Genomic DNA, 27,790 nt, shown 5'->3' on the forward strand with positions numbered 1-27,790 from the left:
TGTGCTGTTCTGTTCCTTCTGCAGAGGCCAGCTGCCTACAAGATGCCAGGACCTGCTGCTTCAGTCTTTGAATTAATTTTAATCTCTCCTTTGGGTGGGTGGGTGGGTGGCTCAGCCCCACCTAAAGCTGACCTCACCCTATCCATCCTGACCTGTCCACACTGACCTGTCCACAGATGGCCCAGCGCCAGTAGGCAGGGCCTAAGGAGACCGCCTAATCTCTTTCCACGTTGACTGGCTTCTGATCCCAAACCCAGCAGAGGGCTCCAGAAGTGTCCTGCCATGTGGTACCAGAGGGCCTGAGCCGCTGCTGACAACCTGATGGCCGGGCCCCTCCACCTGCTTGTACCTGACAGAGGCCGTAACTCAGAGGTGGGCTACTCATGCTCTTCTGGCCGTTTTGGCCACACAGAGCCAGCCACATGCTAGAACTGGTCACTAGCCTCAGACTTCAGGGTCCCAATCTAAGTCCCAAGACCCCATCTGCTTGGCTTTGTGGTACAACAAGCAGGGCTTTGGGCTTGAATCCCTTACTGACCCTCAGTATGAGCCTGAGTGGCCACTTAACTCTGAGCCTCAGTGTCTTCATCTGTAATGGGATGACACCTGCACGGCGCAGGTGGGTTCCAGAAGATTCGGGGAGGGGGCATGTGTGATACCCAGAATAGAGGACTTTGCCCTGCTGTCTTTGGACTCCTTTTGATCCTTGACCTCAGGACAGGGTGGGGGTCCTAGACCCACACTCATCAGACCCTCAGCCCAGCCCAGGTGCACTCCCAGCGCCTGGCTGAGGGGAGACCTTGAGCTGGGGGTCAAGGCTCCAGCCAGCCCGTCTCACAGGGAAGGTAGGAACTGGAATATTACTCCCCCACTCCTGCTCCCAGAGCAGGTGTCTTTCCTAATGAAAGAAAAGGACTGAGCAGGATTCTGCTTATAGGGGGGCTTAGGAATTTGAGAGAGGGGGGCTGGTGAGCAATAGGGCGGGCTGGGGAACCTGGTCAGCAGGAGGCTGAGGGAGATTCACCTGGAGAAAATGGGGTGAGGGGAGGGAGCCCTATGAGCCTCTGAACAGGGCCCCCCTCACAAGGACGGGGCCACCCTTCCTCACAGGGGCTGTTCTCTCTTGCTGGCCATAGAGCTTCCTCTGGGACTTCCACCACCACGCAGAACCCTCACCTGTCTCAGCTGCCGTCTTTCTGGGACAGGGGCTGTGGGAGAGAAACTCCAGCCCCATGGCCCCTTCCCGGGGAATGGGTGGGCTGGGGGGCAAGCCGCACCCCTCCCGGCCCTGCCCCCCCATCATCCAGACAGCCATGGACTTGGTAAGTGAGGGACCAAATGGCCTCCATTTTCAGAGGGGCTCAAAGTGGGCACCCAGGGCACTAAGGGCCTGTAGGCCACTATCCCTCTGGGAAGGGATCCATGGGGCTGGTGGCATCTACCTGCCACCCCTGGCGACTATGAAAAGGAAGGAGAGGGAGGCCCTCGGGGATGGGCACCCAAGCTGCAGCTGGTCAGGGCTCCTGGGGACAGGGGCGGAGGACCACAGGAAGGAGGCCTGATCACTGGGCTAGCAGGCAGGTTCTCCCCCTTCTCAGCCCTCATGGTAGTAGGTGTTTACTGAGCACCTGCTATGCCGGGAGCTCTGGCTCACAACCAAACCAGATAAAGCCCCTGCTCTCTCCAGCTGGAGGTCCAGGGGGCATTAGCTCCCACCCCCACTCCTGGCATAAACCAGGGGGCACAGAGACTTAGGCCAGCTCCTCTCATATTTCAGAAGCGTAGCTTCACCTGGGCATTTTGGAAACTACAGGTTCTGATTCAGTACACGCCTGGGTCAGGCTCCGCACTTCTAACAAGCTCACTTCTAACAAGCTCCCAGGAGAAGCTGCTGGTCCACAAACTACCTCTGAGGAGAGGACTTTAACCTGGAATGTCAGGCCAGGGTCTGTAGTCAAGCCAGGGCCTCCATTCCCACTGCCGTCCCCTCCAGGCCCCGCGTTCAGAGATAGAAACGTCTTCTTAATACTCAGGTATGTGTATCCCGCCCATGAGGGAGGCTCATTCTAGTGATTCTCAAAGTCTGGTCCCCGGAACAACAGCTGCAGCCTCCCTGGGAACTCGTGCAAATTCTCAGCCCCACCCGGGTCCACTGAATCAGAAAATCTGGGACTGGCTAACAGGCCCTCCAGGTGATTCGGGGGCCATTCAAGTGTGAAGGCTCCTCATTTACAAAGTGCATTCAGCTTGAAAGCTCCGGGATGCGCCCACAGGTCCGCCGGGACCGCCCGGTCCACGCCCCAGCAGGTGTTAGCTGAGGGGGCGGGGCCACGTCGTCACGTGGCCCAGGCTCCGGCCTATAAAGGGAGGGCTGCACGACCACCCTCCCCCGCCTTTGGTCTTTGGAGAAGGGAGCGAGGAGGTGACGTGTTGTCCTGTTGCCTTATATTTTAGATAATGAAGTGATGCGGGGGAAAAACTACAAGGAAAAAGCTACAGTGGGCGGGCGGGAGGCTGGGGAGAAGCCAACTGGGAAGGGAGAGAGGGGGTGAGGGGACCGACATAAAATCCGGGCTTTCTCTGAGGGAGGCTGTCTTGCAAATTTGGCTTTGGAAGCGGGGGTCAAAAAGCAACTTAATATAAGCAGATTTTTTTTCCTTCAAAAGGGTTCTTTCAAAGGGTGGAAGAGGGGCTCTTGCAATGTTGCAGAGAAAGTAGCTTTGACCCCTTGCTCTGCGAGGGCTCGGGGTTATGTGAAAAGGGGTTTTCATTGGGGGGGGACACAGACAAGACTTTTCTCACCCCACTCCCCTACTCGTGTCTTTTTTTCTAAAGGAACCCTTTACCCTGAGGCCGGCGTGTTTGTGTGCTGGTTCGGCCTGAGGGTGGGTTAGGGTTCAAGGAAGGAGACAACCAAAGCTGTGGAGACAGGCGTTTTGTTCGGAGGGGCCAGTGAGGGCCGACATTTCAGCGAACCATTTAAGGCGAAGGATGGGAATTTTGGGGGGTCTGTCTGGCCTCGTCCTAGGTGAACAAGTGGGGTGTCTGTGGGTCTTAAGTCACATGGGAAGGGAGATTCTTTACAATGAGCTGTTTGAGTTTGTTTTTTGAACATGAAAGTGAGGCCTCTTTAAAGTCTGTTTTTCAGGAGCCCTGGACTCGTAAAATTCAGCACTCACCTGTAAATGCTTTAGATAATTATAAACTAATTTTTTAAAGCATTCCCTAAAAATAACAATAAAAAAAAAGCTATGTGGATACACAGCTGGTGGCATAATCACACAGAACACTCTCAAGTGACTGAACTGGAGCAGGACCCAGGGGTGGGGAGAGCTCTCAGGTACAAAAGCCCCTCCGTATCCTGTTAATAAGGGCCCTGGTCTCCCAGGCTTTCCCTAAGTTCCCCAAAGTGGACGCGGGCAGTCGATAGGGCAGTAGTGAAGGGGTGTGGAAAACCTTAGTTCTCAGAAACTAAGACACTGGGGGGAAGACACTACGAGCCGACCACAAGCACGTAGACCTCACACTGGAACCCGAAGCTTGAAATGCTGGGGACATCGCCTTGTTTGCCTCACCACCGACCAATCAGAAGGAAATGATCCTGCAGCCCTCACCCCAAACTTTGTCTTTAAAAACCCTTCCCTGAAATCGTTAAGAAACTTGGGTTTTTTGAGCATGAGCTGCCTGTTTCCATGCTCCGCCCTGCCGTGTAAGCCTTTTTCTCGGCTCCAGACTGAAACTTCAGTTTGCTTGGCCTTGCTTGAGCACAAGGCACACAAACTTGGGTTCAACAATAGCAGGGAGTCCCTGGGGGCCCAGACTCTGGCCTCCAAATACCATTTCCCACTAAAAGGGCCCAGGACTTCTCATGAAATGGCTGATTCCTCCTGAGAAAACAAACCTATCAAAGGCTACTAGAAATTTACCATGCCCAAATAGGGGACAACTGGAGTATAAGGATAATAGATTAAATCACATCAAACCAGGAGTTTGGAATAGTATTCACAAGTTTTTAAAGAAAAACGTCATGTTTAGAGGAGCCTAGAGAACTAATACATTATCTTGAAAAGTAGTAAATAATGGGAAAGAATTCCAGTCCCGTTTATCATCCAATAGGTTTCATGCCAGGGATGCAACGATAAACACACTTTATGTGGATTCTCAGAAACTCTCCACCACCTCGAAAGAGTTTGAATACACACATGATACTCATCCATAAATTGGGAAACTGTGGCTTCGAGCGAGTAACTTAGCTGAGCTCTCCCAGCTGCATAAGTGGAGGGGCTGGGATTTGAACCTAGGCAATTGGGCTCCAGAAGTTAGGTGCTTAACTACCAGGTAATGCAGCTGCTGCAACGGAGACACTGAGTTTCCCAAGCAAAGGCAGAAAGCTTCAGAAAGGCCCCACAGAGCCCGAGGCTCGCTGAGGCTTCTGTGTCTAGTCTAGGTTACTTTATGGAAGAATGAAGCCTCACTTCAAGCATGGAAATGTTTTACTCGCCTGATAAAATGGGCCTGGCACGCAGGAGATATTTTAAAAAATTATCATCCCTCCCTTTCCCATCCTCCCCCTAAGGCAAGAACAACGCACATGACCACACACACGAAGCCAAGCCAGAATTCGCCGTTTGGGGTTTGGGCTGAGAGCGCTATTCCCAACATCAGCGTCCAAGTTTCTGCAAACCTGAACACTTGTCGTTGGCTTGGGCAGAAGCCTCATCTGGATAAACCCTCTTGTGCAGATTTTGGTAGTGATATTTTGAACACATGTCTACACTGGGAGCCCTGAATTCCTGATTAAGGCCCTGCATAAACTAGCTAAGCACTATGAGGGTGTAAGCTAAATTTAACCTCCACACATCCATTTATTTCACTGTTTATTCCAGAGTATTTCAAAATAGATTACACACAAGATCACATCTGAGTGAGGCCAAACCTCAGACACCCTCCCCCGCCCCCGTTCCAGTATTATGGAATTTATCAAAGCCTGAGAAAAGCTGAACTTTTGCCCAAACTCAAAGCAAATAGATTTTTCAGCCAATGGGAGAAAATGCATGCAGCAAGCCTGTGAAAATTGCCTTTTAAAAAAGTGGGGTTTTTGTGGAACAAAGTTGGGTCTTTTATAGCCAGTTGAACAATCTTAACTAGTATGTTTGTACCACTCACATTTAAACACATTCACGTTAGTTATGAACCATGGGTAGATGGAAACCTAACCATCCTTGTTAGCTTTTCCATTTAGTCCATCCTTCCTTTTCTGCTTTCTATGGGTTTAATGGAACATTTTTTGATTCCACGTAACTCTTCCGTTATGTCCCCTCCTAAAGCACTTGTAGTCGCCATGGGGCTTACAATATAAATTGGTCACCCTTCAAATATTATATTGCTCTGAGTCCTGCAACGATCTTAAAACATGTTCCCCATTTCTCTCCCATCCTTGGTGCTAGCTAGGGTTACTGTGCTTTTACGTGCTATAAGCATACAGGGCATTGTTGCTATTTTTGCTTTAAAAATGCAGGTGTCTTTGAAATTTAAAAAAAAACCTCATTTACCCTCTCATTCCTTTCCCAAAGTTATTCATTTCTCTGCATGAATCCAAGTTTCAAAGCTATGTCCCATTTTTTCTGCCTGAACTTATGTCCTACGGAGTAAGTCTGACAATGAATTTCCTCATTTTCTGTTTGAGAAGATCTTCATTTTTTTTTCTTTTAAGTGTTTTGCTGGGTATTGAATTCAGGGTTGACTATTTTTTCCTTCAGTACTTTTAAGATGTAACGTCACTGTCTTCCTGCTTGAATGGTTTCTGATGTAATTTTTACCTCTGTTTCCAAGGAGGTAATTTTGTCATTTCTATCTACCTTTAAGGTTTTGATTTAGCATTTTAAGATATGCTTCAATGTGTTTGATTTTGGGTATTTTTGTCTTACTTCAGGCTTACTGAGCTACTTAAATCTGCTTCTCACTGACTTTTGTCATTAATTTTGGAAAATTCTGTCTTTATTCCTTTTAAGCATACTGCCCCAGTCTCTCCTCCTAGGATTCCAATTATGCATGTATTAGACTGTTAAAAGGCCATTTTCCTCCCTCTTTTTCTTCTTTGGGTAATTTCTATTGACCCATCTTCAACAGGGACACTTTGCCCAGCTGTGTTGGATCTAGTGATGAGACCTTCACCTGTTACTAGTTTTGACTTCTAGCCTTTTCATTTGTCTGCTGAAATAATCTACCTGATCTCCCATTCTCCAAATTTCATATTGTTCAGTTATTTAAAATTCCCTAATCAGATCATCCTATTGGATGCTTGGTCTCTTTGGGGTGCAGTTTCTTTTGCCTTTTTGTATGCCTCAGTTTCAGAAGCTGGATACACTGTTGAGGGCAGATCCTGAAGTAACTGGTGAATGGTTGTGCCATCTCTCCCTGGGCCTTTCAGGGCGTGGGTTGTGTGTCAGCTGGGCTGGGGTGCGGAGATTACTACCTTCAGTTGCCACAGGCGTCCAAAAACTCCTCAGGCAAAACCGTACATTTAGGTGTGAGCCGCTTTGCCAGAGGAACTTTCTCAGTGGGTCCTCCTGGCATGGATTTGGTCTCCTTTGTACTGCCCTCCAAGGAGAACCTGTCTCAACTCTCTCCTAGCTGGATCACTGTTTTTGCTTAGTGCTTTTAATGTGGCGGGGGATGCATCTCTCATCTTCTCACTAACCTTGGGTCTCAGCAAACCCTGGGAGCATGGATCTTGGGAGAATGGCTCCCACCTGTTCCTGCCCCTCCTCCAGCTCAAAAGCCAGGCCTGGCTCTATTCCCGCCTCTCCCCTGGGCTTTTTTCCTAGTCCCTTCCCCCAGCTGCAAAGAGTTCCTGAGCGCCATACAGCTACCTTACAAACCTTCCCCTTAGAGATGAAGGGTTTTTCTTAGGGAGACTGAGGAGCTGGCTCTCAAAGGAGTTTCCACAGTTGAGAGTCATTCCCTTCCCATGTGGCCCCTAGGGAAAGCTTTCTCAGGGGTCTCCCTGTCTTCCCAGTGAGTGTCTGGTGGGATCCTGTAGGAAGAGCCTGCAGGAAGGTGTGTGAAGCCCTCGTGTTTGCAGCCCCAGCAGCTTCACACTGTTTTTGGCAAGTAGCTAATGTTTTCTAGCTTCGTTTTCCTGCCAGCACATAAGTGGCCAGAGGCATCCGCCCACCAGATAAGCAAACGCTTTAGGTCCTGCCTCTCTCCCCAGGTTTCAGGCTAGTTGCTTGTCCTGCAACCTCGGTTCTCTGGGTTTGGGAAAAGCTTTATAGTTTGCCCAGCTCCGCTCCTCCTGCAGGTGGGAACTATGCCCTGCTCTCTGTAGCTCTGCGCTGAGGCCAGAGGCTGGAAAACACTTTGAGGCTCTAAGGTGTGTCAGATCCTGACCGTGGGTCAGGCTTCCCTGCGGGAACTCGGGCTGATTTGCTTTCCCCAACTTCTGCAGTCAGTGTCACGGACACCTGACCGGCTGAGACTTCCACCAAGGAAGAGCAGAGGGCAGCCCTGAAGTGCCTCTGGGTGCTGGAAATTCCGGGGAGAGGGGGTGCTCCTGGCCGAGTGGAAGCCAGGGGAAAGGGGCTGGGTGAGCCAGGGCCAAGAGGAGAGGAGGGGCTTCCTCTCCCCACACCTGCATCCTTTAATTCATCCTCAAAAGGCAGAGCTTTGAGCTCAGTTTAATAGCCCTCTAACGGGTTTTTCCCCTTATTGTGACAACATTCCTTTCTCCCCCCCAACGTCGAGGGTTTGCCCCAGAAGAAGAGAACGAACACATCCTTCCGAGAGGGGACGCTGAGAACAGATCAACCCAGCCGGAAGTAAACTTCTAAGTCCTGCCAGAGTCTATATCCAGCAGGGGCTCAAGTGCCCGGCCTGCTGGGGGCCAGCTTTACCCCAGGACCTCCCTCCCCTCTCCACCCATGTTTCTCTGTCCAGGAGCTGGAGAAAGACAGGCCGCTGGGCATCACTGTCAATACCCAGAGGAGGGTGGAGGACGCTGTATCACAGAAGGTCCCTTTCCTGGTTATGGATTCAGGTCGCCTGGCTGAGGATCACTTTCTGGGAGATGTGGGGCTGGCCAGTAACAGATTACTAGCAGTATGGTCAGGCCATTTAAGACGTCTGTTCTGGGGTTTCCGTTGTGACTCAGCAGGTTATGAACCCAACTAGTATCCATGAGGAATGTGGCTTTGATCCCTGCCTTGGGGGTGGGGAGCCGGCACGTTGCTGTGAGTTGTGTCGGCTGGCAGCTGTAGCTCTGATTAGACCCCTAGCCTGGGAACCTCCATATTCTGTGGGTACAGCCCTAAAACGCAAAAAAAATTAAAAAGGATGGCTGTTCTCTGTACATCTGCTCAACCACCCCCTGCGCCACTCACACGACTAGCCAACCTCTTAATTATAGAGCTTAATTAGTCCCTGGTAACAGAGCCCACCTGCCATGAGTTCCCCTTATAAAGAGTAGCCTCCTTCTCCCCGGGGGGCAAACACTGCTGTCCTGTCCTCCCCGCCATCTGCTGAGCATATGGGGGTGGGGGTGGGGTCGCTCCAGGACCCTTCTTGTATGATCCCCTATCAACCCATAAGCCATTGGTGTCTCTGTCTCTGAGCCCTTGAGTCTGGAAGGTGGGCAACTACAAGGCTTGCAGGCCTGCTCGGTGCAGCCCAACACCAGTTTACAACACACGAAGGCAGGAAGAGAGTCTGGAGGAGGCATGCTTGTGTGGGGGACTCTGGGCACCGTCCAGGGAGAATCACAGCACCAGGGCAGTCATGCTAAAGCCCTCTCTCAGGGAGAACATTCTAAGAAACTTGGATCCTTCTGGGTACCAGGTTCCTGTATTGCCCTAGTGGGTGAAGGTGACTAGGTTGGAAAAGGATGCCCGTCTCCTGTGGTGGCTGCATGTTTGGCAAGTGGGGATGTGGCTCTGGGGCCACTGCCAGGGAAGGGTCAACCTTGAGACTAGGCATAGGCCTGGGGTATGTCCTTGGGGAGCCCTCTGGGAAGCTCTTTGTGGATCTTTAGGTGTTGGGGACACAGTTCAGGCCCAGTTTCAAGCTGTGTCCTCCCATCCTGTGACGGGAGTCCTTCTGTGGCCCCTCCTTCAGGAAAGTGTTCCAGATGCAGGGCCTCGAATGGGGAGAGGGAGGGATTTGGGGTCCTCCTCGCAGGCCCTTCCGCTGAGGCTGCCTATTGGAAGTGGCAGCATTCGGGTCACGCTGGACATGGGGCAGGAGCCCAGGACAAGGAAAGAGCGCCTGGGAGGGGCCTTTAAGCATAAGGCAGCAGCCTGGTGGATGCACCCTCTTCCCCCAGCCCTTAAGATCCTGAAAAAATTGAGCCTTGAAGGGCAGGAGGGTGCAGAAGGGACCACTGGGTCCGGAGGCTAAGCTGACCACGTGCCTCCTCTAAGACCCTCTGGCTTCCCCATCACCCACCACCTCTCACTTCAGGCCTTTGCACATGCTGGGCCCTGGCCTGCGCACCGTCTTCTTCTATTAATAAACTTCTTTCACTAGACTTTCTTGAGCGGTTTTAGGTTTATGAAAAAAACTGGGCAGAGTTCGGAGAACTGCCCTATGCCACTCCTGCTCCTACCCACCCCCACCGCAACTCCATGACAGGGTTCCCCCTGTTGTCAGCGTCTTGCATTCATGTGGTACTTTGTGACAATAACTGAGCCAATAGTGATAGAGTAACTGCAGCTCACGATTTACGCTAGGGCCGTCGCCCTGTGTTGTACAGGTCTGTGGGTTTTGGCAAATGCTTGATGTCGTGCTTCTACCAGGGGGGTATTTTTCAGGATGGTTCATGGCCTCCAAATGCTCTGCTCCCTCTACTCGTCCATCCTTCCCCAGCCCCTGTGACTTCCTTTTAAGTGACTGTTAATACCCATTTTTCTCCTTGACAGTTTGCTTTCTTTTGACTCCTTCATCATTGAAACTTTGGCATGGGCTGATTCTACATTTGCAGGAAGTCATTTAACTTTTTAAAACTTGTATTTGACAATGGAAGGACACCAGGAAAGTGACAGCAAATGGGGTGTACTTTTCCACCTACAAAGAAGTGGTGGCTTTGGTTTTTTGGGCTCTATTTTAACTCTCAAGTGATCGGTACAACTACCCAGCAAGGCAGGGCCTGCTACCCCATTACAGATATGAGCAAACCATGGTTTGCTTGCTTAAATGACTCACCCAATGTCACACAGCTAAGAAGTGGCAGGGCTGGGACTTGAACCCTGCATTCTCCAGCCACAGAGGCCTATTCTCTTTCAAGCACAACCAGAGTTGAGCATCATAGTGTTGCCTTCAATCCGTGAGCTGTTTTTCCTCTGCAGTCTCACCATGTCTGACACTTGGCTTTGACACAGCTGGCCAGAGAAGGCTCCGTAGGCCCACCTTCCCTCACTGCCCTCATGGGCTCTTTGCCAGGATGACCATTGCTTCTGGTGGCTTCTTTCATGCTGGGGACCGAGGGGCTCATGTGGGACTCCAGAATCAGAAGGCCTCTTGGAAGCCTGGACCAGGCTCCATAAGTGGCCCCAGGCCCCCCTGCCCCCAGGCCACTGCAGACCTCACCTGTCGTGTGGCACAACTCCCCCTCCCCAGACAGTCGGCTTCTCTCCCTGCTCTCACCTGTCCACCTCGCCCTGGACCTCAAAGAGCTGGGCCTCAGAGCCTCAGCTGGTGTCTCCTGACCCCACCTAGTCTCTCTAGGTCTCCCTGCATCTGCTGCCAACTGCCCAGCTCTCCACGTGTCCCACCTCAAATCCCAGAGATGGGCTTGATGCAGAATGGGAGTAGCTGGCATCCAGCGCCTGTTGGGAAGAAATTTGCTCCCCAAGGCTCTCTCCCTATGCTGGCAGGCCCATTCTTGGTCAGTCCCTGCTGCCCCACAGTGGGAAGGGGGGTGGTAGGGAGAGTGGACGGGCATCACGTGATGGCAAGCGTAGCCAACCCAGGGCTGTGGGCAGGTTCCTAGGCTTGCCGCCTGGCCACTCCTCCTGTCCCTACCTATAATCCCACCTGCCGTCTGGAAGCTGGGAGGGTAGACGTGTCACAGACAAGATGTAGGACTGGAGTCCAGTGGGGTCTCCTTAACATGAAGCTTATTTTCCATCACTCTAAATGTTTGTCAGTGGACTGCAAGGCAGAGTACCAAGCGCTAAGTTTTCAACTGACTTTCCTCACCTCCCAGTCACACTGCGCAGCCCTGTGAACCCATTGTAGACTTCTGACACCAGAATAGATCTGTTCTAAACTGCTAAGTTTGTGATACTTGGTGTCAGCAGAAAAATGACACCGATGCAATACTCTATCGATATATTCAATACAGGAGGTCTTAGACTCATAGTGGGCTTTACTGTCTCCCAAGCATTTCACATCCTTGTCTCCCTAACTAGATTATACATTCCTTAAGGATGTAAACTCTCTTCTAATTCTCTTGCACCCCAGTCTCCCAGCAGGTTCCTCATCCTCGAATCCCGAGGGCCTGCATTATCTAACTCGTAATAGCTCCAGGAGGAAGAAGGGAGAGAGCAATGTTTATTCCGCATACTTAAAAAAGGGGGGCAGGGAAGGGAGTAAAAAGGAAAAGAAAATCTGTTTTTTAAAGTTGCACATTTTGTAAGTCCTCCTGTTTCTCTTGTTTATTTCCCTTTGGGCTTTGCGGGCTGTCAGTAAAGTTCCATTTGAAAACCTCTGTCCTTTAAGCCAAGGGAAACACAGAAATGGGACCGCATTGCCCACACTTGGCCGGAGAGAAGAAAGAACCAGGTCTGGAAGGAGGTGGAGAGTGGGGCTTGGAGCCAAGAGAGTTGGGTGCAAGACCAGCTCTGCCACCGACCGGCTCCATGAACTTGGACGAGTTACTTGAGTTCCCCAAGTCAGAATCTCTTCTGCTGTAACATGCATGCAAGCTTCACCCCACAGATGGGTAGTGAGCTCTTACTTAGCATGGGCCGGGCACTGTCCCTGGCCCCAGAGATGAACAAAGGAATGACAAAGGCACAAGTCCCTGCTCTTAATGGGGCTTACCCTCTAGAGGGGGGTAGAGAAACTAAGACAAACGCATGTTTAGGGGAAACAAATGTCCTTCAAGCAGTTTAAGGGCAGTGCGTCCGCTATCGTGGCATATTCAGCCAAAAGGTAGTATTGATACACACAACTTGTGTGGATCCAAAAGGAATTCTGAGCGAAGAGAGCCCATCTCTAAAGGTCACGTGCTGTGTGATTCCACTTCATGTCCTTCTCAGCGTCAACACTGCAGAGATGGGGAACAGAGGCCGCCCAGCGTTGGGGGGTGGGTGTTACTGCAAAGGGCAGCATGAGAGAGCTTTGGCAAGGAACCATCTCTGTATCCTGGCTGCAGTGGTGGTTTCACAAGTCTACCCACGTATTAAAAGTGGCCTAACACTGCACACACATTGGACCAATGTCAATTTCCTGGCTTTGAGGTACTCCGGTGACATAAAATGCTGACATTGGGGGGAAACTGGGCGAAGGGTGCCTGGGACCCCTGTACTTGTCTCTGCAAGTTGCTATGAATCTATAATTATTTCAAATTAAAAGTGTAAGAATATAAACTAGGAGTTCCCGTCGTGGCTCAGTGGTTAACGAATCCGACTAGGAACCATGAGGTTGCGGGTTTGATCCCTGGCCTTGCTCAGTGGGTTAGGGATCTGGCATTGCCGTGAGCTGTGGTGTAGGTTGCAGATGTGGCTCGGATCCCGCGTTGCTGTGGCTCTGGTGTAGGCCGGTGGCTACAGCTCTGACTTGACCCCTAGCCTGGGAACCTCCATATGCCACGGGAGTGGCCCAAGAAATGGCAAAAAGACAAAAATATATATATATAAACTAAAGCAGGAGGAAGGCTTGGCACTATGTGGGCCATGGGTGATGAGATTTTACGGTATAAACTTCAGGGCAGCGGGTGGCGGATGTTAAATGCCAAGTGCCATGAACCTAGAAATGCTGCAAATACTCAGTAAATGCCAGTTTATTTTTATTAGAGAGCTTAGGGTTCTGTTTAAATGCTCCTTTTTAAAAGTTGGATATATAGCCGTTATTTTAGGTCTAGAACTTTTGGAGATGGCACTGAAATATTGACAGATGACCTGCTCTGAGGTCCGGAATTTCAAAGTAAAGCACAAGGCAGAGACGCGGAGGGACGCGGACCATCAGGGCTGGTGAGGGTTTGGGGCCGGGCAGGGCTGTTGACGCTGGTGTCCCTCGAATCCCATTGCTAGGACACAGCTGCCTCTCGGCCGGACACGGACTCCGAGCACAGCAGGAGCCTGTTCTATGGGTCCCTGAGGTCAAGACTATGCTCACATCATAGACTTTGTGTTGCCGAGAAGGGGGTACGACCTGCCAGCCCAATGGACCCCCCCATATTTGGGGTGGGGGGGGTGTCTTTTCATGTCAAAACCATCTCCTGGTTCACTGTTTGGAGCTGGTTTTAGGGTTTGTCCTGTTTTTGTTAATCTGTTCACTAGAAAGCCAGGTTCTGAGGGCAGAACACACAGCAGGATGTGTGTTTTGCCCAAACTTGTTTTAGCAGCAGAAACTCTTCTCCAAAACAAAGTCCAGTGAGGCAACCAGATGTATGAAGCAGAAAACCTCCCTAAATTTTCTCTGTGATCATGAAGAAAGGGCTGCTTCTCCCTTTCAGTGTCTTGCACAGCACTTTACAGTTTATCAGCTCAGCTCCAAAGGGTAGGCAGACTAGACGAGGTCTTGGAGCAGGAAACTGGGAGCAGAGGGTTCTGTCATTTGCCCCAAGTCCTGTGGTTGGTGAGCAGTGGGGCCCCTTTCCTCCTGTGTCCTCCACTGAGCCCCATGAAAGGGTGGATGCGGGGACGGTCTCGTCCCTGCAGCCCTACACACAGGGTCCGGGGACGCATGTGGCTGAAACACCCATGTGTGCTTCGGGCAGTCAGGGCCAGACGGTCTCCAGCTGGGGAGACCCACTTGGTTCCAGCCTTCGGTCTGTTGCCAGCCACCCAGGGACATTCATGGCTCCCACGTTCCTTCCCAAAAGGGCGTTTGCCTCTGCCTTTGGGCCTCTGAGGCACAGTGGCCTGTGCGAGGGGCCTTTATGAATGAAGATCATAACAGTTAACAGGATCAGGGCAGTGCTTAGCCTCCGTTTCTCAATCATCCCAAACGCCCAACTGTCTGGGTGTTGCTATGAATTATCCCCGTTTCACAGATGGGAATACTGAGGTTTCGCAAGAAAGAACCTACCCGAAGTCTGACAGCCAGCAAGTGATAAAAGCAGGACCCAAAACTCAGGTCTGAGTCCATAGGCCTCGCTCTTTAATTTTTTAGTAAAAAATTGTCACACAACAACCCCCCTTCCTAGGAGAAGGGTTTTCCTGCAGGTTTTGTTCTCCGGAGCTGTTCCTCGCATACACATTCCTTTACCTTTCCTCGGGGGAGGAGGGGGGCTGTGCGCTTACTCATCAGTGTCTCCAAAGATGGTCTTACAGCAGCTGGTGCAGGATGTTCTTGTCATTTTTACCTGCTCAGTATTCTGTACATGTGGCCGTAAAGATTCCTCTCATTCTTCCGTAAATGATCATTTAGGTGGGTTCCAGAGGTTTCTTTCCCCAAGCCCTGCTAAGGCCAACACCCTCCTCAGCCAACATGCCTGACCTCCTCTTGTCCAGCAACGTGGCCACGACCCCTCTCTGGGCTCCTCATCGAAGATTCCTTTCAACCCTAACGACAGCCTCTGATGCTTCAGCTGGAGCAGGGGTGGAGCAGGGGTTCCCAATTCCCCTGGCATAGGTCAAAGGTCCTGCGGGAGGGTAGGAGGGCCGGTGAAGGGTCAGCTGGTCCATTTGCTGCCCTCAGGCCTGGCTGCCCACAGACCCCCCCCAGAGGAGGCCCCCCTTGGCACGCTTCTCCCTTAGAAGTAACACGTGGCACATGCAGGCGGCCCCCGGTCCCGATCACTGTTTTCCTGCCTTTCCTCGTGGGCCTCAGCCTCTGATCCCTCTTTTCCATCTCATCACCTCAGGCCACCTCTCCCTCCTCAGGTCCTCTCCACAGAGATTGGAGCAGGTGGCGGCCTTGTTCTCCAGGGTCCGTGCGGCTGCTCCTGGGAGGTGGCCTCAGATGGCGCAGGGACTCTGTTGAGGGAGGGGGTCCCGCTAGGCAGCAAGTGTGTGGCCTGTGACAGGAGCCGCTTGGACACGAAGCAATGGCAGGACAATGCAGCCTCAGGCAGGTTGGGAAGTCAACACAAACCCAAGATGCCCTTGGTGCCCCAACCGAGTCAAACGAAGCACCAACAGCCAAAGCCTCTGTTTTCCTTTTATTCCTACAAAGCTTAAGAGGAGGGGGGAGGAAAGGCTGCATCCTTCTCAATGGGGTGCTTCTCCCCTCGGGGGCACAGAGATCTGGATTTGAATCAGCTCTGCAACAAACACACCAGAGACAATGAGTTACCCACTCTTGGCCTCAGTCTCAAAAGCTGTAAAATGGGTGTAGGAATACTAACCTTGTCACTTGCTATGACAAAGCATGTAAAGCATTCTTCACACTACATAGCACCCAGTGAAAACTCAACACACGCTAGTGACGTTGCTGTCTGGCTTGGGTCAGATTCTCTAGAAGCAGAGCCTGAGGCTGGGATTTGTGTGTAAATGCACATACGGGCATATATCTTGGAGAAATGGCAGGCTTGGTTCCAGACCATGATCAAGCAGATCACATGAATGTTTTCTCTGTGCATGTAAGTTATATTTACCCTAGACTATAAAGTATGAAAAAACCAATGTGCATACCTTAACTTAAAAATGAAAAAATGGTGTCGATAGACATGCTCCAAGTAGGGTTTGCCACAAGTTTTCAATTCTTTATTTTCTGCAAAGTGCAAGAAAGCAAAGCGCAATGAAATGGGTATGCCTGCCCTGAGGGAAAGGAAGCCGGCCAGGTGGTGGAAGAAGCTGGGCAAAGATGCAGTTTCAGGGAAAGTCCAGCCTCAACCGATCCCACAGGGAGCTCTGGTGTGTACATGACAGCACAGAGCTGCTCCTGGGGCTGGACAGTCGCAGCCCTGCTGCATCCATCGGCCATTAGCCATGGGTATGGGGGGAGCAGGGGCTGCAAACCTGCCAGGCATCTCTGCGTGAGAGGCAGCTGGGGCAATTCTCCAGGAGAGAATGAGGCTGTGGGTCCTTGACAACCAAGCCCTGTAGCACTCGGCATGCGGGCCCACCCACCAGGTGGAAAGTCACCTGCACAGGGCACCAGCAGCCTCTGCTGTTGTCATCAGCAGGAGCGGCCACCCCTGCCCTGTGCTGAGGAAAACTGTGACACTGAATAGTGGCTCAGTGGGAAAGGTTGACTCCATTGATTAGTAATGTCTGCAGTGGTTGTGGGAGGACAAACGATGGCAGTGAATTTGCCCATAAACTTGACCTCTTAGCTATTTCCTGCTCCACCTCTAGAATCGCATGTGCTGATCAACTTCTCATTCATTCACCACGTGTTGATAGGGGAACTACTGCATGCAAAGTGCTGGGCCTTTGCAGGCCCTTCAATGGGCTTATATAAACATGAGAGGAGACACGTGCCCACAGAAAAGGTACCAAATTGCACACAAACGAGAGCAAGCTGATGCTGAACCCATGCCATCACTGCCAGCCATGCCATGGGCCTGCCGGGAAGGGCTGTGTTTGCCAGCAAAGCAGCGCCATCCTCAAAGCGTAACCTGAACGATCCAGTCTCTGGATTTTGCTCACCTCCTCCTAACACATGTCCAACTCTTCGGGCCGCTTCCGTGGTACTCCGGGTGCTGTATGTACAACATGCTTATTAAGGCCTCGGCTTTGGACCCAGAGAGCTCAGATCCAATCCTGGCTCTGCCCTTACTAGCTGTGTGACCTCGGAAAGTTATTTAATCCAAGACTATTTCCTTGTCTGTTAAACTGATCTTAATAACAGCAGCTGCCCCATATGTCTAACGTGACATTGCTGAGGTGGCGTTTGATTGCCAAGGAGGACGTATGTCCCACGTAGAAGTGTTTCTGCAGCAGTGGGGGCCTCCCACCCCCTAAGGGGCCTCCTCAGCTGGCTTCCCTTCCAGCGTTCTCTCATTGAGGTGGGGGCCGGTGGTGGGGTGGGGTCAAGTGTCTATCCTGCCTCAGCGATTTCAAAGTGTGACCCCTAGCAGGCTGTGATCTTGGCCCTACTGGGGGAGTCTCTGAGCCACTGTTTCCTCAGTGCTGCCTCAGCTGCAGCAGGATTCTGGGAGCCTCACCCCTGTGGTGGCTGTTGACACAGCCCCCCAACCCCCAGAGACCCCAGGTACAATGCCAGACTTGGGCTCCAAGAGTCAGGCAGGCCCTGGAGCGGGGGGCACCCGCTCTCCCAGTGAGAAAGGACTGGGGCGGCAGCCAGATTTGCATCCCTCTGGGAAGTGCCAGGAAGGGGGAAGCTGTGGTGGGGCGGGATGCCCATTGCTTGGGCCCGAGGGCCAGTCACCACACATCTGGCTCTGGATTCTGGGTTGGGTCATGTTTGTTTGCTCAGCGGCACCCGATGGCATTTGGCACCACCTGGCACAGTGGACCGGGGGCCCTAGACACCTCTCAGCTGCTGGCCAAGATGTTCCAAGTTCACCCCTTTGCAATTTCCAGGTCGCCAGCTGTCCAGGCCCCATTTTAACTGGAAGTCTGTTGGCACAGAGCTAAACCAGCCCCGTCTGCCAACTTCCTCACCACCTAGCTTTTGATTTTCAAGCCCTTTTTATGCCAATCCCACAAAAGGGAGACCAAACCAGTAACAAACAAGGAGGAGGGGAAAAAACAACAATAAAAATGTGATGGACTGGGTGGGTTTTTACAGCAGGTCCCAGGGTCTGGAGATGTCCTTTTGTGCAGCCTGGGCTCAGCCCGTGATGAGGGTGGAGCATTCTGGACTGAGTAACTGGCCAAGCTACAAAGGCGTCCCTTTGCAGTGGGTCCTGAGTCACCAAAGAGTCCAGAAACAACAAGAGTTTGAGGTTGAAAAGTATAGTCCAGGGATTTTGCTCATGTTCTTGTAAATGATACACAAGTATTCATCCGGGTGAACGGGGAGAACTTAGGCAATTTAAACCTAACGTAGCAAATAAAGGTCAAGGTGATGGCCCTGGGCCATCGTGGGGCCCTGGCCATGGGCAATCTTCAGAACAAGCCTTGGTCCTCTCTGGCTGGTCTTGAAGTCGGGTGTTGGGACGTTTCTAGAGGACAGGGAGGGGTTTGGTGACCTCACACCTCTTTGCCACTTAATGTGTGCAGATTCTGAAAGGCGTGGAGGAATTATTTAAAAATATTTTTCTAAAAAATGGATTTGAGCTTAATCTGTCCTCCTAAAGCTGCTTAGTAGGTGTGTCTCTGCTCGTTTCCCCGCCCCCTCCTTCATGGATCCTCTCCGCAGGTCTGAGTTCACCATTGGCTTGGTTTTCTAGTCACTCATTGCCCAACCAAGGATGTACTTATGGGTTTTTTGAATGATCCCCCAACACACACCCAGTCCTATGAATTAAACAGAAATTGATATTTATGTCTATATCCATATACCTATATCCATTTTTTTTTTTTTTTTTGGCTGTGCCTGTGGCCACGCCACAGCAGTGATAACACTGGATCCTTAACTTGCTAAGCCACTGGGGAACTTTGATGCCCATTAAATGATTGTTTCTTTTATCAATCAATAGACCAGGAATTCAAGCCTCTGTCACCTACCTGCCCAGAGACCCCTGATGGTATATTAGAGACAAACCTTGCCTGGAAGTGCTCAGTGGTGTGCTAGGAAATAGTTAACAGGCTCTTGGGGGAAGGGGGTGAGAAGCCCAGATTGAAGCCTTTGCTGATTTCTGCGGTGTAGACATTCTCACCAAGGCTGATGTCACCACCAGTGGCGTCACATTGTGTGGAATTGCTCTCACAAGCTGCGTTTGCCCGACACAGCACACCACGCGAGAGATCGGGCCGGGGCGGATGTGGATGGCCTCTGTGGAAGTCCCCTGACCCTTCGTCTGTCCTCTGCAGTCCCAGGGGATTGGCGGTGCTTTCCCCTCGATTCCTGGTCCACCTTCCGCCCTCGCCTTCCTCCAGCAAGTACAGACCAGAAGGTCAACAAGTCCTTATTAATCCAGCAACCAGACCACAGCCGGAACAACAGGACTCTCTTTTAAAATAGAATTTAAACCAAACCAAATAAACTTACTGTTTTTCCAAGATATGCAAAAAGAAAGTGTATACTTGTTACTGAAAACGGCAGGGGGCGGGGGAGGAAAGGGTGGTGGCCCCTGAGCGCACAGATCCCTGAGGTGGCCCAGGCCGGAAGGTCATAGCCAAGAGCGTGGACTTTGTGGTTGACGGGGTTGTGCATGCCTCAGGCTGGGGGCGGGGGGACGTGCAGACTGGGTGGGTGTGGTCGGCTCAGCGCCCTGGAGGTCACCCGGGCTGGGGAGAGGAGCTGGGCTCCGACCGAGGGTCTCTGAGTACACGGAGGTGCCATCAGGAGCTCACTTAATACAAACATTCAGCTCTGCCCACTCGAGAGAGGAGCGAGCTTCTTGAATAGCTGAAGCAATTGCACGCACCATCCCAGGCGGAGAGCACATTTCCTGAGTGAGGCCACACGGGTCCGAGAAGCTGCTCCTGCTGCCCCGCGTGCTGAGAACACCTCCTCCCCCACTGCGTGTAATGCAGCTGGTTAAAGACGTGTTTTTCGCCCAAGCTGGTGACTCCTGGGCTGGCACTTCTCCTCAGACCCGGGAGTCCCGCTCTGGAGGGAAGCAGACGGGTCCCTTTCCAACATAGCATCATCTTCGGGGAGGGGAGGGGGTCCCAAGGGAAATTCGGGCAAAGCACAGTTCTCCCCGATGTGAAGGAGCAGGGAGACAGGGACGCGGAGGCTCACGAACCGGAAGGAGGGAGGGAGAGGTCAGGAGGCTGTGGAAGAGTCAGAACCCGCTGACCCAAAGTCACTGCTGGACCGAACTCACCTGCCTCTTCAGTGGCTGAAGAGCCTCCACCCATCACCCTCACTGAGGCTTCCACCCTCCCCACTTCACGGTAAAAAAAAGAAGGCTCCCCCTGGAAAAGCTGGGGACCCCTGAACCAGATGTGTGCTGTTTTCCTCAGCATAGCAGCTGCTTTTGGGTGGTGCTCAGACCCCGAGTCAAAGAACATAAGCTGGCATCTTAGAAAAGTGACTTCTGTTCATTTTTGAATCATTCTGGTTACCTTGCAGGGAAAGCCAGTCTTAATCTGCTGGGGCTGCCGCACCAGGTCCCACGGAGCAAGGGGCCCAAACAAGAGAAACTCATTTTCTGGCTCATCTGGAGGCTGGAAGCCCAAGAGCAAGAGTGTCTGCAGGGCTGGCTCCTCTGGGAACCTGTAGGTGGCTGTCTTTTCCCTGTGTCATCACATGGCCTTCCCTCTGTGCGTGTCTGTCCTAATCTCTTCCAAGAACACATCAGGTTGGATTGGGGCCCATCCTAATGGTTTCATTTTAACTTAAAGCCTCTAAACACAGTCACATTCTGAGGTACTGGGGTGGTTAGGGTTTTAACATGAATTTCAAGGGGATACAGCGCCCATGACACCTCAGTGTAGTGCTGATGTCCCTGTGTCTATCTTCTCTCCGTAGAAAAGAGAAGGGGTCAGGCTGGGAGACTTGGGAGGGGAAGAGAGACTGAGTCAGAACTAAACACATCATTTCCGTCAATCACACATTGTCTTCTAAGGTGACATTGGCCACTTATAGCAGTGACTTAATTTCTTTTTAAAAATAAGTCCATTAAGAAGTGAGAGAACTCTTCAATGTATGAAGTGCCTTATGAAGGTAGTACACAGAGGACTCAGGTTGGGGGAAAGGTGATCCAGCCTAAGAGGCTTAGCAAATGTGATGGGGTTGATGCCCAGGGGATGGCTGTGTTAGAGCCAGAACTGGAACCCAGGGCCCTACCTCCACACCCAATCCTTTCCAGCATGCCCAGTGCTATGCTCAGGGGCACTGGAGCTCAGTGCTTTGGTGTCTCAGTCTGTTTAGGCTTCTGTGACAAAATGCCATAGACTGGGTGGCTTATAAACAAACATTTATTTCTCTCAGTTCTGGAGGCTGGAAATCTAAGATCAGTTGCCAGCATGGTTGGGTTCTGGTGAGAACCTTCTCACTGTCCTTGCAAGGAGAGAAGGGATGAGGGCCCTCTAGGATGCCTTGCATAAGGGCACTAACTATTGACCTATTGACGAGGGGAGGGCCCCACCTTCATGACCTAATCCCATCCCCTTGGTTGAGAGTTTCAGCATCGATTTGGGAAGGGGACCCAAGGCTTGCATGGTCTTACAAGCCTTGACCCCACCCCTTCTAGGCTGTGTACCCACTGGTTTAAACTCTCTGTGCCTCGGTCCTTATCCACGGGGCTGTGGTAGGATTTAAAAAGCTAATAGACATAAAGCCTTAGCCTAGCACGTGGTCTGCAGTGAAGCCTTGCTATTAACTATTGATCATGAGCATACAAATCATGGAGCACCCTCTGAAACAGCTGAATCCCAAGTGTTCATTTTCTAAAGAAAAATCTAGAAACCAACATCCTGTGGGCACTTCATCTGACGCTAGCTGGTGCACACACTCACTCTGGGGAATGAATGGAGGCAGTGCACCAGGAATGAGCGACCAGTTTCTATCGGAGGCTCCTGGGGCCCTTGTTAAAATGCAGGCCCTTGGGCCCCGCCCAGAACAGGGCCCCTGGGAGGAGGGCTTGGGAATCTGTTTGAAGCTCACTCTAATTCTGATGTGCTCACCACGTCAGAACCACTGGCCCAGAGCCGGACTTGTCTGCCTGTATGGCCCGTGGGCCAGTGAGCCTTTAGCCAGGCGCAGCTTGGCTCCCCTCTGACTGCTAGAGGCAAACCACCTTTCTCCAAAAGATACGTTATATTTTCCCATAATTGACTATAATATAGAAATGTGGGGGGGGGTGTTACTTTCTTAAAGTGAACTCATTTTGAGGTAACTGTAGACTCTCACACACAGTGGTAAATAGAGCCCCCAAGTACCCTCTCTTCAAGCTCCCCCCACGGTGACCTCTCACGAAACTCTAGTACCGCATCCCAGCCAGGATAGTGACATGGATGCTGTCAACCTACAGACCACACCTGTCAGCCAGCACAAGGATCCCTCCTGCTGTTGTTTCATAGCCACTCCCTTCCCTCCTGCCCTCCCCTCAGATCCTTAACCCCTGGCAGCCACCAAATAAGTGGCAGAAAGTGAGGCCACTGCAGATAGCCCAGAATCAATGCAGAAGCACCAGTTCGGTGGCAGGAAGGGAGAACCAGTGGGCCGAGGGCTTGGCAGCTTGAGCCAAGGGGGACTTTTTTTTTTTTTTTTTCTCCAGGAAAATACTTGAGGCATATCTGTTTAAGGGGAAGCCTTAAACAGTGTGCATGAAAGTGAAATCTCTAAAGACCCAGAGGTGAGATGGAAAGGAGACAGGACCGGGCATCAAAGCCCCAGGTGCTCTGCCAGCCTCTACTAAGGGAAGCTGACGGGGGAGAGTGGTGACGGGGGGGTGGCATAGTTGGGGGGGCGGCGTAGTAGGGGAGGGGGGCTGGGCAGAAACCCAGGGGGAGGTCAGATGATCTCTGCCTCTCAGCATCTGACATGAAGGAATAACGAGATCAGCTGGCCCCTTCCCACTCTAGATCTCTCTGCTACTTTACATTTTGCCTCTTGGAACCCGTCCTTTCTACATTAAAGGAAAACATAGCCCAGTGAACTGGTTCCACCTCGGAAGAAACCCTGTGGTTTCTACAGCTTGAACTTAAGCAACACTGGAACATCAGAAAATTCTTTCCTTCTGTGGCATCTCGTAAAATCTTCCAACATGATGCCTGATCTATTCTCCTACCTGTTTCCATTTAAAAAAAACTGGGTGAGTGAGGGGGGTCTCCATATATTTGTTCTTTCTGCTCCTTCTGCCCCCTCCACTGCCCTTGCTTCCTCTGGGACCCACAGAAGGAGGGTTCCTGTTGGAAAGGGTGATCCACAAGCCAGCCCCTCTTTGACATGAGCTGCCAAGAAGTTTGTTTGCTTTGCTTTTTCATCTAAACTCCAAATACCACAGAACCAGCACCTGCAATTTTCCTTAACACAGCCTTTGAACTTGCTGCAAGTGAAACCATAGAAGGCTTCATCTCTCAGTTGCAATGTATGTTGGCCCTCCCCCACCTCCCAACAACAACAACAGAATGGAAATATGAACTTCACCAACAGCGCCCTTGCTCGGCTCTGTGTCAACAGCATGGTGAGACCAAAGCCCTGGCTCCCTCACCCTCCCCTCTCTCCAGTCTGAGCCGAGAACACCATGAACAGCAATGGCTCTGAGGGGCCGATGGGTACATCCAGACGGGACAGGTGTGATCAGGGGCATCGTTGCTTCCTGTATGCAGAAGAGAGAGAATGCTGCCACCCACATGAGGCTTTCACAAATGCACTGTCACTCATTTTCACAAACAACCCAATGGGCTTTTAAAAAGTGCTGACAACCAAGCCAAAAAAGGCTCGGGAAGAAAACAGAATGACAATTCAGCCAGTGTTCCAAAGTTACTGGAGGGTTTCTCTGGGGATCGTGAAACTGAACGAAGTTGGTGACTCTATGTCCAGGTTCAGATGGTTAAGAGATCCTGGGGCTCACATGACAGGCAGTGGACAAAGCACCAGATTGAGGGGGAAAAAAATAAGCTTCAATACCCCCGAGTTCTTCACGGAGCTGTCATGTGCCTCTGAGCCTTACCTTTCACATCGGCTCCATGCACACATCAACACCAGTGTTCCATCACTGGATCCTGGCAAAGCTCAAAGGCGATCACTTTGGAAAAGTGAGGGCTTTCGGGTCTCTAGGATGCAGGTGGTTGTTTAGGGAGCCAGAAATTGCAGCTTAAGACACCAAGCCTTAGCTCCTCCACGGTGCTAATCCCACCAGCCACCCTGCATGGAGCGCAAGGGTTAATCAGGTAGCCTTGATAAAACCTGAACCTCCACAACTGAGTCTCAGCACCATTGCACAGTTGAAAGGGCACCGTCGGATGTGTTTTTATTTCCCCCAAACCGTGAAGGAGATCCAAACAAGCTCTGGGGACGTGTTCAAATCCGTTTCTCTCCCACCCGCCTCCCTCATGCCCTGCCCGGCTTCTCTCCTCCCCCACTTTCTGTGTGATGGGGCTCAACCTGGGCTCTGTGGGCTGGAAAGAATCCTTTCTGTGTGTGGGGTGGTGACCAGCTGGCCGCGATGGGATTCTTGGGGGCAGCTGTTTCCAGAGGAGAGCTCAGGGATTCATATTTATTTATGATGCCAATGCAATTGTTTCTTTTGATGGTGTCCTCAAAATGCTCTGTGGCCCAGACTTAATAGCTTGTACAAATGCTGAGAACAAATATCTTCAGGGCTATTTTTTTTCTCAAATCACCCTTTAAGCTCATTTCCTGCTTTTATTCAGGATGAAAATGAAGATTGGCGTTCCTGCTGTTCTTGAAGCATCTTCCAGAACATGAACCCCATGGCCTCCCAGAGGTGCAAGAGGCTTCAGGGTTCCGCTAGTCTAATCACAGGTCCCACATCCCATGGGAGGCAGTCCAGCCTCTGCTTGGGTGTCTCGAGGGAGACAGGGGTTCTCCTCCTACCTGAGGCCCTGGGGATACTGTCTGACTTCTCCCCAAGGGGCACCCGGCCTCTGGGTCTGGGCTCCGCACCTTCCCAACCCCCACAGGCTGGGAGCTGGCTGTGGGAAGTCAAAGGAAATGACCCAGAAGAACCCACCCAGGGCCCGGTGTACAAGAGGTGCCCCAAACATTTGAGTGGGTGGAAGCTTTGGAGGAGAATGATTTAACCTTGATCAACCAGAATTCCGACGGCTGCTTCTCAGATTCACAACTGCAGTTTCTGAGAAGGGAACTGGAAAAGCACTGAAGTCAAGAGCAGGGGTTGCAGCTGGGCCTCCTGGCAGAGGCCAGCTCCCAACACTTCAGTCAAGAAGTGTAGATAATTCACCAAGGAAATACGAGATTTTCCTGGAAAAAGCACCCTCACCTCCCCCTGCCTATGGACATTGTGGGGGAGGGGGAAATGTCCTTATTTGGTCCAGGGAGGGGGAGGGGAGGAAACTGCAACGACGGGGTTTAAATCCACCCTGACACTTGGAGTTACCGTCATGTCCCTTCCCTCTCAGTAGCTGCAGACACACAGGCAGGGCTGACCTTGCTCCTCTCTGGGTCCCGAACTGCCTGGCACTCTGGGACTGTCACGTGAGATGCGCCTATCCAAGAGAACAGGTTTTCTAGCAAGGGGTATTCACAAAGCCACTGAACTCACTCTATTGGCTAGATCCAGACCCAGGCCTTATTCATTGAACCTTTATCCCACCGTCTTTCATTTTCTTCTCTTGACAGTGAACTCTGGGTCAGAGATGACCTCAGAGGACTTGTCGGAACACAGTGGGCTTTGGGTTACTTAAACCACCAAGGATGCTCCTTTCTTAAACAGGCACCTGAAACCCGGATCAAGTCCCCTGGGGTGGGGGTGGGGGTGGGGGCGGTGCCCAGGAGTGTTTGCTGTGATAGGGTCCCCAGATGTTTCTGAAGCATGGTGAGGTTAGGAAGACCTGCTCTAGGTAAGGAGGTGTTCTCTGTCCATCTAGTTGAGACAAACCTGTGCTTGTTCATTTTGTCTTCAGGCCATTTGTAATCCTTGCAGCTGAGGTGGTCAGATGCTGGATTCATACTACGGTTCCCAAACTGCCCACCAAGGCACCCAAGCACCACAGTAAACTGACAGGAGTGCCAGAGGACATCCCAGTTTTCAAGGGAAACATGGGGGCAGTTGGCATTGAATTAGCTAAGGTAGTTCAAGGTTTCAACACTAGATCATGCTACATTCCTTCTGAGGGAGTCATATCTTTCTATACTGGGTTTTCAGTGGTTGCTGTGCTGAAGAGGAAATAGCACACAAAAATCACTGTGGGGCAGGACCTAACTAAGGATGGTGGCATCCATCTGATTCTAAGGTTGGAGAAGCTGGCTAGAACCCGCAGGTACACCATTCTATTAGTAATTTGGTTATTTTTGAGTGAAATAGAAATAATTTCAAATGTTAAATCAGTTATGAAGTTATTAGGAAACAATTTTTTGGACCTATTTAATGAACAATTAGTTCAGGGTTAAGACCTAAGAACACTGGAAAAAAAATGAGACATCAAGGGCATTGTGAACTGAGGAAATTCAGGAGCCTCTGGACTAAGAAGGGTCAGCATAAATAATAATTGTCTCAGAAGCAAAGTCAATACTAGCTAAACGACACCATGGAGAAACAGTAAGACAAATCAAGAACAGGCAGCATACACTAAGCCTGATTTCTTCAAAAAGGGCAATGCCATTAAAAAATATAAAAGATCGGGAGACTGGTCTAAATTGAGAGACATTACAATGCCAGCTCCTCGATTAAATCCTGGTTTAATTTCTAAATGCTCTCTAGTTCCAGAAGTTTGAATATGGAGTAGGTGTTAGGTGATATTGAGAAGAATTGTTCATTTGAATAGGTATAATAAATACGAGGTGAGATCAAGTCTAATTTTCTTTAAAACTGGCAAAAAAAATGAACAAGTGGAAGACACATGGCTAATAGTGATAAGTTATTAAATATTAAAGACAGACAATGGTTTTATTGTAACTATTTTTTACCTTTCTGAATGTTTTGAAACTCTTCCTAGTTACCTAACGTAATAGGTTGGTGGTTGAGTGATACAACTGACCAGCACTGAAGAAGCACGATGTCAAGATATGGACAAATCCATCAAAATCCCTCCCAACTTTGCCATAAGCTTGTACAAAGGCAGAGTGGCACCTTGGCTGCTAACTATTTGCAAAATAATTTCCCTAATGAAAAAACTCGGGCGCTCCCATTGTGGCTCGGTAGACACAAATCTGACTGGCATCCGTGAGGACACAGGTTCGCTCCCTGGCCTCGCTCATTGGGTTAAAGGAGCCAGCATTGCCGTGAGCTGTGATGTAGATCACAGACATGGCTCAAATCCTGCATGGCTGTGGCTATGGTCTAGGCCAGCAGCTGCAGCTCCAATTCGACCCCTAGCCTGGGAACCTCCATATGCTCCAGGTGTGGCCCTAAAAATACCAAACAAAACAAAACAAAAAAAACCCTCGAGTCTCAAAGAATTCGGTGCATGAAGGAGGGGCCGTGCTCACTCCACATAGCTGGGCAAGGAGTTGGGGACAGGGCAGTTACCTCTGTCTGTGAGAACTGAGGCAGGAAACAGGAAGGGTGAGAAGAGGAGCACAGCGGGGGCCCTGGGGTTAACACCCACCCATCCAGAAAAGCACACCACAAAAACGACTCCAGATGCTGGCAGTGTGGTGGTTACATGTGTGTAAACAATTGTGGACATTTATTGAGCAGCCCACTCAAGGATTGTATACTTTACTGAACATTAATTATTCCTCACTCAAAAAAAAAAAAAGCACCCCCCCCCCCACCAAGTAATCATCCCAGAGAGCTAGGAAGGAGAGTGAACACTTTAGCCTCTTATCTCGGAAGCTTCAGGAATAATAACTACAGTTCAGAACAAACACCAGAGATAAAAGATGAGGATCTGGAGATAGATTTGTAATATCCACCGATGAGAAAGGGAAGTACTTAACTTATCTGAACCACTTTAAACCTTTGAGCTTCAGTGGATGAAGCGAGTCCTTTCTTGATCTCTTTGTTAAT

At 50.9% G+C, this 27,790-nt stretch overlaps 1 long non-coding RNA gene across 1 annotated transcript; it reads left to right on the forward strand.

Annotated features, from left to right (window-relative positions):
- The first annotated feature begins 2,391 nt into the window (after window positions 1-2,391).
- Window positions 2,392-26,715, forward strand: LOC146397099 (uncharacterized). The gene is made up of 2 exons (XR_014827077.1): window positions 2,392-2,422; window positions 24,510-26,715. It is a non-coding gene; the product is annotated as an uncharacterized LOC146397099 (long non-coding RNA).
- The last annotated feature ends 1,075 nt before the right edge of the window (window positions 26,716-27,790 follow it).

The sequence above is a fragment of the Sus scrofa genome, chromosome 14, assembly GCF_054392235.1.
Source record: "Sus scrofa isolate SSC_HxYL_T2T_F1_AM1 chromosome 14, Sscrofa_HxYL_maternal_Yorkshire_Landrace_v2.0, whole genome shotgun sequence".
In the NCBI taxonomy this organism is placed as follows: Eukaryota; Metazoa; Chordata; class Mammalia; order Artiodactyla; family Suidae; genus Sus; species Sus scrofa.